The 12,034-nt window shown below is 47.8% G+C and overlaps 1 protein-coding gene across 4 annotated transcripts in view; it reads left to right on the forward strand.

The window, feature by feature from the left end:
* The window catches only part of ltbp1 (latent transforming growth factor beta binding protein 1), a 140,868-nt gene that overhangs the window by 59,150 nt on the left and 69,684 nt on the right, over positions 1–12,034 (forward strand). The window lies entirely within an intron of this gene.

Consider the following 12,034-nt stretch of genomic DNA (forward strand, 5'->3'; position numbering starts at 1 on the left):
GAGACAGAGACAGATGAACTGTACAACCAAATAAGGACATCTCAGCCCGTTTGAAATTTGTCTCAGCTATGTGAATACTGTGTGGCTATTTGCTGCTGAGACACAGTAGTTGAAGATAAATCAGGTAATACACTTTACTGGCACTGTGGAAGCAGTTTACTGGCATGTGCAGTTTCTCACTTCATAACTGCATCCAAGAAAGGGAGTTTTTGTGTCGAGACAATCAACACGTTGGAACCCAGCTTCTGCCAAAAAATGGGAAAATAGTTTTTTACAGCTTGAGAATGACAAAGGAGGGGTATGAAGGAGGGGTATGAAGGAAGGGTGGGGGAGTTGGAGAAACAGATGAATTTTGTGAAGACACGCGAGTGTGAATGTGCTGAACAGACCCAGACCCACAGTAATGTTCCAATAACCGGACCCCTGGGTCTAGTCCACTGACTCACCTCATGGTAATCCTCTAATAACTTTATTTTAGAGTGGTGAAAACTGTTCACTCTCTTACCCCCAGATGAGCATTACAACATTGCCGTGTTTCATCCATATTTGGAAATAACTTCATTTGTACAGACCCAGACTAAAACCTAGACACATTATCTTGATCTTTCCCCTTTTTGTGTTTATAGTTCTGGAACGTTTGAACTATGCTAGAATGCTAACAAAAATGCTAGGACAGAAATGTGGAGGTCTGGTTTAAAAAACATGACACAGCCTTTCTCTCAACACCATAGGCACGTTACATAATGTAGCCAAGCTACTTCAAATGTCCAGCCCAGTCATTTCAGAGCAGCTGCTCTTTAGGTACTGCTAGCCTATCTTCAAGACGATTCTTAGACTTGTATTTCAGGAACACTGTATTATGTTGAGAACATCATATGACCCTTGTGTTTATCCAGATAAAAAAAGGTGGTCGGCTTTTGGCCCTGTAGGTTTATTTTGAGAAGAGATCTGTTCAAGAAACAAGCCTGGATGTCTCCATGCCAGTAGTCTGAGTTCCCCGTGGCTGTCCTGTCTTTCTCTTCCTGGGCTATTTTAGCTGGTTGTTACCCAGTGGAGACGGCTAGGGAAGGTTTAGGCCCTTGTGAGCATTTGGCCATTCCAACAAACTCCCCAGAGTGCTGCTTAAAGAACTCTCTATAATTATCTTTGTTTCCTTCATGCCAAAGCTATTGGATCTATGAGAGATTGGGGGACAGGGGATGGTGAGAGGAGACGGGGGTGGGATGTGGTTGGAAATATGTGTTTTCATCATTTAACTGCAGGGAGATGGATATATTCACCTGAATAGCTTGTACTCCACGGATCATCAACTAGATTCAGCTGCGGGTTAATTGTTTTTTATAGCGGGTGATCAGGGGGCTGGAACATAATTCGAAATCATTTGTGACTGCAAATTTACCGCTAGAAGCCCAAACAGATGTAATATTTGACAAAAACATAATTTCAAACCTTGCCAACATTTGCATATGTAACAGTTTTGCTTCCGTCCATCTCCTCGCCCCTACCTGGGCTCAAAACAGGGGCCCTCTGCACAAATCAACAACTAACACCATCGAAGCATCATAACCTATCGCTCCACAAAAGCCGTGGCCAGAACAACTACTTCAAAGGTCTCAGAGCGAGTGACGTCACCGATTGAAACGCTAGTAGCACGCACCCCGCTAACTAGCTAGCCATTTCACACCAGTTACATATACGCACGTGTAACTAACTGTCTATTATGTTTGGGAATACTTTGGAACAGATTTCCAAAATTAAAATCACTTGGAGCTGATTTGCTGGTGTTTTTACAGTCTTTTATGCCCCCCCCCCCCGTTGTACTCAGAAAACTTGGGGGGCTAAATCAAATCAGCCGCAGGCCGGCAGTTGAGCAACCCTGTTGTACTCAATAAGAATTCATAAACTAATTTGTAGCCCAGAAAAATACTATTAGATTTGTCTGCCTCAATCAGACAGGCATCAAAGTACTCTGCACCCTCACTGCATTTTGGAGATTAAATCATTATGCTTTGATCATTAATCTTATGAAAGCTTATTTAGTTAATCAGTTTTTCATCACCTCATTTTCTGTCAGGGAGCCTTGAGAATAGAGTTTAACTTGGTTAGTTTGTACTCCTGTCTTACCTAACAGGTAGACTCTTTCATGTTCAGAAATCACCACGCATCCAGTCACATTTTCTTTTCCCAATGCTTCTCTGGTTTCCACATGGAACAAAACCTATAGTTCTTCACCAGTTTGTTCCCAAAGGCTCCTGTTATTGGAAGGTACAAAGGCACAGTGTAATGTCTGGCTGTGTTGGAAGTCAGGAATGCCAGGGGAGTGAGGTTAGCATTTATGTGCGGGCCCTGTGTGAACTGCTCCATTGTGCCCCGGAGACAGTTGTAACTGGTAAATAAATTGGCTTATGCGCAAACAAACATAGCCTTGTTCCCTGTTAAGCAAGCTAGCAATCTGCTTTCAGGTATTTGGGTGCCACCCTGTTACCGGGCCTGAAAAGCCCTCCAACAGTACTTCCGTCTGCCACAGTAGATCTATATCCCCCCTTCTTACCTTAAACAGGGTGGAATCATTAGTCCAAACATTTGTGCAACTAAAACAAGTTTATTTTGGACAAATTCAGGTAGGTCCCTCCCCGTTTCGTTCCGTTTAAGAAACGTTTTGCAACAGAGTTGGCATAATGCATAAGCCCCAGATTTTGAGTAAAGTCTCCATTTGCGATCACCCCTCAGCTTTGAAATGGCTAGATTTATTCTGAGCCAGTACCATGGGAAATGCAGTTTAATGGTTCCACTTTGAGGACTCTGACTGTGCCCTAAACCTGTCTTCCTCTGTCAGCCCTCTGTCAGATATTGGCTCCATTCGTTGAGTTTTTACAATGAAAGCAATTAATGTCAACCTTTGTAAATTAAATACACAAAAGTATGTGGACACCCCTTTAAATTAATAGATTTGGCTATTTCAGCCACACCTGTTTCTGACAGGTCTATAAAATTGAGCACACAGCCATGCAATCTCCATAGACAAACATTGGCAGTAGAATGGCCCATACTGAAGAGCTCAGTGACTTTCAACGTGGCATCGTCATAGGATGCCAACTTTCCAACAAGTCAGTTCGTCAAATTTCTGCCCTGCTAGAGCTGCCCCTGTCAACTGTAAGTGCTGTTATTGTGAAGTGGAAATGTCTAGGAGCAACAACGGCTCAACTGCGAAGTGATAGGCCACACAAGCTCACAGAATGGAACCGCTGAAGTGCAAAGCGTGTAAAAATCATCTTACCTCCGATGCAACACTCACTACCAAGTTCCAAACTGCCTCTGGAAGCAACGTCAGCACAATAACTGTTTGTCTGGAACTTCATGAAATGGGATTCAATGGCGGAGCAGCCGCACACAAGCCTAAGATCACCATGCGCAATGCCAAGCGTCGGCTGGAGTGGTGTAAAGCTCGCCGCCCATTGGACTCTGGAGCAGTGGAAACGAGTTCTCTGGAGTGATGAATCACGCTTCACCATCTGGCAGTCCTACTGACAAATCTGGGTTTGGCGGATACCAGGAGAACGCTACCTGCCAGAATGCATAGTGCCAACTGTATAGTTTGGTGGAGGAGGAATAATGGTCTGGTGCTGTTTTTCATGGTCCGGGCAAGGCCCCTTAGTTTCCAGTGAAGGGAAGTCTTAAGTCTTAACACTGCAGCATGCAATGACATTCTAGACGATTCTGTGCTTCCAACTTTGTGGCAACAGTTTGGGGAAGGTCCTTTCCTGTTTCAGCATGACAATGGCCTCGTGCACAAAGAGCCCTGACCTCAACCCCATCGAACACCTTTGGTGTAAATTGGAACACTGGCTGCGAGCCAGGCCTAATTGCCCAACATCAGTGCCCGACTACACTAATGCTCTTGTGGTTGAATGGAAGCAATTCCCTGCAGCAATGTTCAAACATCTAGTGGAAAGCCTTCCCAGAAGAGTGGAGGCTGTTATAGCAGCAAAGGGGCAACCAAGCAGAAACTGTGGATAGATGGCAGCATTTGTGCAAAACTGAAAGCACGTACCACCGCATTTAATCATGGCAAGGCGACTGGAAACATGACAGTGTAGTTAGGCAATCAAACAAGCAAAGCGTCAGTATAGAGACAAAGTGGAGTCGCAATTCAACGGCTCAAACACGAGACGTATGTGGCAGGGTCTACAGACATTCACGGATTACAAAAAGAAAACCAGCCCCTTCGCAGACATCGACGTCTTGCTCCCAGACAAATTAAACAACAACTTTGCAAGCTTTGAGGACAATACAGTGCCACCGACACTGCCCGCTACCAAAGACTGTGGGCTCTCCTTCTCCGTGGCCGACGTGAGTAAAACATTTCAACCTGTTAACCCTCGCAGGGCTGCTTGCCCAGACTGCATCCCTTACTGCGTCCCCTTGAGCATGAGCAGACCAGCTGGCTGGTGTGTTTACGGACATATTCAATCAATCCCTATGTTATGCAGATGAATGAGGACCCAAAAGCGACGTAATAGTAACAGAGTCTTTATTCCAGTATAAAACAAATAATGATACTCCTGGATATAAATCAATGGAAATCCAAAACAGGAAACTGAAATCCTCTCGTCAATAGAGAGGAACGACTGGAGACGCGACCACAGACTGCAGGTCGCTTCAGGAAGGCACAGGCCGTAGCTGACATAGACACCTGCTCACACGCAGCATCTGAAGAAGGCAAAAGAACACGACAGGGCGGAACAAGACACAGGAACTGCAAACATCAAACAAGAATCCGACAAGGACAGGAGCGGAAAACAGAGGGAGAAATAGGGACTCTAATCAGAGGGCAAAATAGGGGACAGGTGTGAAAGAGTAAATGAGGTCGTAGGGAGAATGAGAAACAGCTGGGAGCATGAACGGAACGATAGAGAGAGAGAAAGAGAAAGAACCTAATAAGACCAGCAGAGGGAAGCACAGGGACAAGACATGATCAAAGACAAAACATGACAGTACCCCCCCACTCACCGAGCGCCTCCTGGCGCACTCGAGGAGGAACCCTGGCGGCAACGAAGGAAATCATCGATCAACGAACGGTCCAGCACGTCCCGAGATGGAACCCAACTCCTCTCCTCAGGACCGTAACCCTCCCAATCCACTAAGTACTGGTGACCACGTCCCCGAGAACGCATGTCCATGATCTTCCGTACCTTGTAAATAGGAGCGCCCTCGACAAGGACGGGGGGGGGGGAGGGAAGACGAACGGGGGCGCGAAGAAAAGGCTTGACACAGGAGACATGGAAGACAGGGTGGACGCGACGAAGATGTTGCGGAAGAAGCAGTCGCACAGCGACAGGATTGACGACCTGAGAGACACGGAACGGACCAATGAACCGCGGAGTCAACTTGCGAGAAGCTGTCGTAAGGGGAAGGTTACGAGTGGAAAGCCACACTCTCTGACCGCGACAATACCTAGGACTCTTAATCCTACGCTTATTGGCGGCTCTCACAGTCTGCGCCCTGTAACGGCAAAGTGCAGACCTGACCCTCCTCCAGGTGCGCTCACAACGTTGGACAAAAGCCTGAGCGGAGGGAACGCTGGACTCGGCGAGCTGGGACGAAAACAGAGGAGGCTGGTAGCCAAGACTACTCTGAAACGGGGACAGCCCGGTAGCAGACGAAGGAAGCGAGTTGTGAGCGTACTCAGCCCAGGGGAGCTGTTCTGCCCAAGACGCAGGGTTTCGAAACGAAAGGCTGCGTAAAATGCGACCAATCGACTGATTGGCCCTTTCTGCTTGACCGTTAGACTGGGGATGAAACCCGGAAGAGAGACTGACGGAAGCACCAATCAAACGACAGAACTCCCTCCAAAACTGTGACGTGAATTGCGGACCTCTGTCTGAAACGGCGTCTAACGGGAGGCCATGAATTCTGAACACATTCTCAATGATGATTTGTGCCGTCTCCTTAGCGGAAGGAAGCTTAGCGAGAGGAATGAAATGTGCCGCCTTAGAGAACCTATCGATAACCGTAAGAATCACAGTCTTCCCCGCAGACGAAGGCAGACCGGTAATAAAGTCTAAGGCGATGTGAGACCATGGTCGAGAAGGAATGGGAAGCGGTCTGAGACGACCGGCAGGAGGAGAGTTACCTGACTTAGTCTGCGCGCAGTCCGAACAAGCAGCCACGAAACGACGCGTGTCCCGCTCCTGAGTAGGCCACCAAAACCGCTGGCGAATAGAAGCAAGCGTACCCCGAACGCCGGGGTGGCCAGCTAACTTGGCAGAGTGAGCCCACTGAAGAACAGCCAGACGAGTAGAGACAGGAACGAACAGAAGGTTACTAGGACAAGCGCGCGGCGACGCAGTGTGAGTGAGTGCTTGCTTTACCTGTCTCTCAATTCCCCAGACAGTCAACCCGACAACACGCCCTTCAGGGAGAATCCCCTCGGGGTCGGTAGAAGCCACAGAAGAACTAAAGAGACGGGATAAGGCATCAGGCTTGGTGTTCTTATTTCCCGGACGATAGGAAATCACGAACTCGAAACGAGCGAAAAACAACGCCCAACGAGCTTGACGTGCATTAAGTCGTTTGGCCGAACGGATGTACTCAAGGTTCTTATGGTCAGTCCAAACGACAAAAGGGACGGTCGCCCCCTCCAACCACTGTCGCCATTCGCCTATGGCTAAGCGGATGGCGAGCAGTTCGCGGTTACCCACATCATAGTTGCGTTCCGATGGCGACAGGCGATGAGAAAAGTAAGCGCAAGGATGGACCTTATCGTCAGACTGGAAGCGCTGAGACAGAATGGCTCCCACGCCCACCTCTGAAGCGTCAACCTCGACAATGAATTGTTTAGTGACGTCAGGAGTAACAAGGATAGGAGCGGATGTAAAACGCTTCTTGAGGAGATCAAAAGCTCCCTGGGCGGAACCGGACCACTTAAAGCAAGTCTTGACAGAAGTCAGAGCGGTGAGAGGGGCAGCCACTTGACCGAAATTACGAATGAAACGCCGATAGAAATTAGCGAAACCGAGAAAACGCTGCAACTCGACACGTGACTTAGGGACGGGCCAATCGCTGACAGCCTGGACCTTAGCGGGATCCATCTGAATGCCTTCAGCGGAAATAACAGAACCGAGAAAAGTGACAGAGGAGACATGAAAGGCGCACTTCTCAGCCTTCACGTAGAGACAATTCTCTAAAAGGCGCTGGAGTACACGTCGAACGTGCTGAACATGAATCTCGAGTGACGGTGAAAAAATCAGGATATCGTCAAGGTAAACGAAAACAAAAATGTTCAGCATGTCTCTCAGTACATCATTAACTAATGCCTGAAAGACAGCTGGAGCATTAGCGAGACCGAACGGCAGAACCCGGTATTCAAAATGCCCTAACGGAGTGTTAAACGCCGTTTTCCACTCGTCCCCCTCTCTGATGCGTACGAGATGGTAAGCGTTACGAAGGTCCAACTTAGTAAAGCACCTGGCTCCCTGCAAAATCTCGAAGGCTGACGACATAAGGGGAAGCGGATAACGATTCTTAACCGTTATGTCATTCAGCCCTCGATAATCCACGCAGGGGCGCAGAGTACCGTCCTTCTTCTTAACAAAGAAAAATCCCGCTCCGGCGGGAGAGGAAGAAGGCACCACGGTACCGGCGTCGAGAGAAACAGACAGATAATCCTCGAGAGCCTTACGTTCGGGAGCCGACAGAGAGTATAGTCTACCCCGAGGGGGAGTGGTCCCCGGAAGGAGATCAATACAACAATCATACGACCGGTGAGGAGGAAGGGAGCTGGCTCTGGACCGACTGAAGACCGTGCGCAGATCATGATATTCCTCCGGCACTCCTGTCAAATCACCAGGTTCCTCCTGAGTAGAGGGGACAGAAGACACAGGAGGGATAGCAGACATTAAACACTTCACATGACAAGAAACGTTCCAGGATAGAATAGAATTACTAGACCAATTAATAGAAGGATTATGACATACTAGCCAGGGATGACCCAAAACAACAGGTGTAAAAGGTGAACGAAAAATCAAAAAGGAAATGGTCTCACTGTGGTTACCAGATACTGTGAGGGTTAAAGGTAGTGTCTCACATCTGATACTGGGGAGAAGACTACCATCTAAGGCGAACATGGGCGTGGGCTTCCCTAACTGTCTGAGAGGAATGTCATGTTTCCGAGCCCATGCTTCGTCCATAAAACAACCCTCAGCCCCTGAGTCTATCAAGGCACTGCAGGAAGCAGCCGAACCGGTCCAGCGTAGATGGACCGACAAGGTAGTACAGGATCTTGATGGAGAGACCTGAGTAGTAGCGCTCACCAGTAGCCCTCCGCTTACTGATGAGCTCTGGCTTTTACTGGACATGACATGACAAAATGTCCAGCAGAACCGCAATAGAGGCAAAGGCGGTTGGTGATTCTCCGTTCCCTCTCCTTAGTCGAGATGCGAATACCTCCCAGCTGCATGGGCTCAGTCTCTGAGCCGGTGGGAGGAGATGGTTGAGATGCGGAGAGGGGAAGCACCGTTAACGCGAGCTCTCTTCCACGAGCTCGATGACGAAGATCTATCCGTCGTTCTATGCGGATGGCGAGTGCAATCAAAGAGTCCACGCTGGAAGGAACCTCCCGGGAGAGAATCTCATCCTTAACCTCAGCGTGAAGTCCCTCCAGAAAACGAGCGAGCAACGCCGGCTCGTTCCAGTCACTGGAGGCAGCAAGAGTGCGAAACTCTATAGAGTAATCCGTTATGGATCGATCACCTTGACATAGGGAAGCCAGGGCCCTGGAAGCCTCCTTCCCAAAAACTGAACGATCAAAAACCCGTATCATCTCCTCTTTAAAGTTCTGATAATCGTTAGAACACTCAGCCCTTGCCTCCCAGATAGCTGTGCCCCACTCCCGAGCCCGACCAGTAAGGAGTGATATGACGTAAGCGATCCGAGCTCTCTCTCTTGAGTACGTGTTGGGCTGGAGAGAGAACACAATATCACACTGGGTGAGAAAGGAGCGACACTCAGTGGGCTGCCCAGAGTAACATGGTGGGTTATTAACCCTAGGTTCCGGAGACTCGGAAGACCAGGAAGTAGCTGGTGGCACGAGACGAAGACTCTGAAACTGTCCAGAGAGATCGGAGACCTGAGCGGCCAGGGTCTCAACGGCATGACGAGCAGCAAACAATTCCTGCTCGTGTCTGCCGAGCATAGCTCCCTGGAACTCGACGGCAGTGTTGAGAGAATCCGTAGTCGCTGGGTCCATTCTTGGTCGGATTCTTCTGTTATGCAGATGAATGAGGACCCAAAAGCGACGTAATAGTAACAGAGTCTTTATTCCAGTATAAAACAAATAATGATACTCCTGGATATAAATCAATGGAAATCCAAAACAGGAAACTGAAATCCTCTCGTCAATAGAGAGGAACGACTGGAGACGCGACCACAGACTGCAGGTCGCTTCAGGAAGGCACAGGCCGTAGCTGACATAGACACCTGCTCACACGCAGCATCTGAAGAAGGCAAAAGAACACGACAGGGCGGAACAAGACACAGGAACTGCAAACATCAAACAAGAATCCGACAAGGACAGGAGCGGAAAACAGAGGGAGAAATAGGGACTCTAATCAGAGGGCAAAATAGGGGACAGGTGTGAAAGAGTAAATGAGGTCGTAGGGAGAATGAGAAACAGCTGGGAGCATGAACGGAACGATAGAGAGAGAGAAAGAGAAAGAACCTAATAAGACCAGCAGAGGGAAGCACAGGGACAAGACATGATCAAAGACAAAACATGACACCCTATCCCAGTCTGCTGTCCCCACATGCTTCAAGATGGCCACCATTGTTCCTGTTCCCAAGAAAGCTAAGGTTAACGGAACTAAATGACTATTGCCCTATAGCACTCACTTCTGTCATCATGAAGTGCTTTGAGAGACTAGTCAGGGATCATATCGCCTTCACCCTACCTGTTACCCTAGACCCATTCCAATTTGTTTACGGCCCCAATAGGTCCACAGACGATGCAATCGTCATCACACTGCACACTGCCCTATCCCATCTGGACAAGAGGAACACCTATGTAAGAATGCTGTTCATTGGCTACAGCTCAGCATTCAACATCATAGTACCCTCCGAACTCATCATTAAGCTTGAGACCCTGGGTCTTGACCCCACCTGTGTCAACTGGGTCCTGGACTCCCTGACGGGCCACCCCTAGGTGGTGAGGGTAGGAAACAACATCTCCACCCCGCTGATCCTCAACACTGGGGCCCCACAAGGGTGTGTTCTCAGTCCTCTCCTGTACTCCCTGTTCACCCATGACTGTGTGGCCATGCACGCCTCCAACTCAATCATCAAGTTTGCAGACGACACTACAGTGGTAGGCTTGATTACCAACAACGACGAGACAGCCTACAGGGAGGAGGTAAAAAATAACCTCTCACTCAATGTCAGCAAAACAAAAGAGATGATCATGGACTTCAGGAAACAGCAAAGGGAGCACCCCCTATCCACATCGACGGGACAGCAGTGGAGAAGGTGAGAAGTTGTACATATCACAGACAAACTGAAATGGTCCACCCACACAGACAGTGTGGTGAAGAAGGCGCAACAGCGCCTCTTCAACCTCAGGAGGCTGAAAAAACGTGGCTTGTCACTGAAAACTCTCACTAACTTTTACCGGTGCACAATTGAGAGCATCCTGTCGGGCTGTATCACCGTCTGGTACGGCAACTGCAACGCCCACAACCGCAGGGCTCTCCAGAGGGTGGTGCGGTCAAGGCCATCAGATTGTCAAACAGCCACCACTAGCACAGAGAGGCGGCTGCCTACATACAGACTTGATATCATTGGCCACTTTAATAAATAGAACACTAGTCACTTTAATAATGCCACTTTAAGAATGTTTACATATCTCGCATTACTCATCTCATATGTATATAATGTATGCTGTATCCTTCACTATCTATTCTTTATTATCTATTGCATCTTAGCCGCTCTGTCTCTGCTCATCCATATATTTTGTACTTATATATTCTCATCCCATTCCTTCACTAGATTGTGTGTATTAGGTTTTGTTGTGGATTTGTTAGATATTACCTGCTAGATACTGCTGCACTGTCAGATCTAGAAGCATAAGCATTTCACTACACACACAATAACACCTGCTAACCATGTGTATGTGACCAATAAAATTGGATTTGAACTCCATGATTTTGGAATGAGATGTTCGACAAGCAGGTTTCAACATACTTTATGCCATCTAGTGTAGTATGGCTACATGATGTTTGGCATTTGGAAGTGGAGGGAAGAGGGTGTTTGTGTGGCCAGGGATAAGAAAGTTGAATGCAGGAGAGCAAGTGTTTGTTCATGGGTTTGATCAGTTGCCATGCTTGCGTGCACCATGTGAGAAACTTATTTCCCCTTATTTTCCCGTAAAAAAATTTTTCATGATAATGGTTGCTTGGGCAACTAAAGTCCATATGGGAGCAAACAAGGTTTCCTTTTGTATTCAATGTTTTATTTTTGCCATGAATCTCATTTTCCCTCGAGGTAAGCTTGAGATCACTATTCTAGTCCTCAAACAGCTATCAGACAATGGCAGTAAACTGAGAGGCCTGCGTCAGGAGGATAGTACCATGAATTAGTGATGGAGATAAAAGAAGGATTCAAGCACCCTGTCGTCAATCTCTAAAAAGTGTGATGGTTTTATCCGTGGCAGGTTTCCTGATGTCACCTCTAGCCTGAAGTTAAGATAGTCTGAGCAACTGTAATAAACTCAGTAAAAGAAGAAACGTCCCTTTTTCAGGACTCTGTCTTTCAAAGATCATTTGTAAAAATCAAAATAACTTCACAGATCTTCATTGAAAGGGTTTAAACACTGTTTCCCATGCTTGTTCAATGAACCATAAACAATTAATGAACATGCACCTGTGGAAAGGTTGTTAAGACGCTACTGCTCAGACTGTCCGCAATAGGCTGAGAGAGGCTGGACTGAGGGCTTGTAGGCCTATTGTAACGCAGGTCCTCACCAGACATCACCGGCAACAACGTC

This window comes from Salvelinus alpinus, chromosome 32 (assembly GCF_045679555.1).
Source record: "Salvelinus alpinus chromosome 32, SLU_Salpinus.1, whole genome shotgun sequence".
Lineage (NCBI taxonomy): Eukaryota > Metazoa > Chordata > Actinopteri > Salmoniformes > Salmonidae > Salvelinus > Salvelinus alpinus.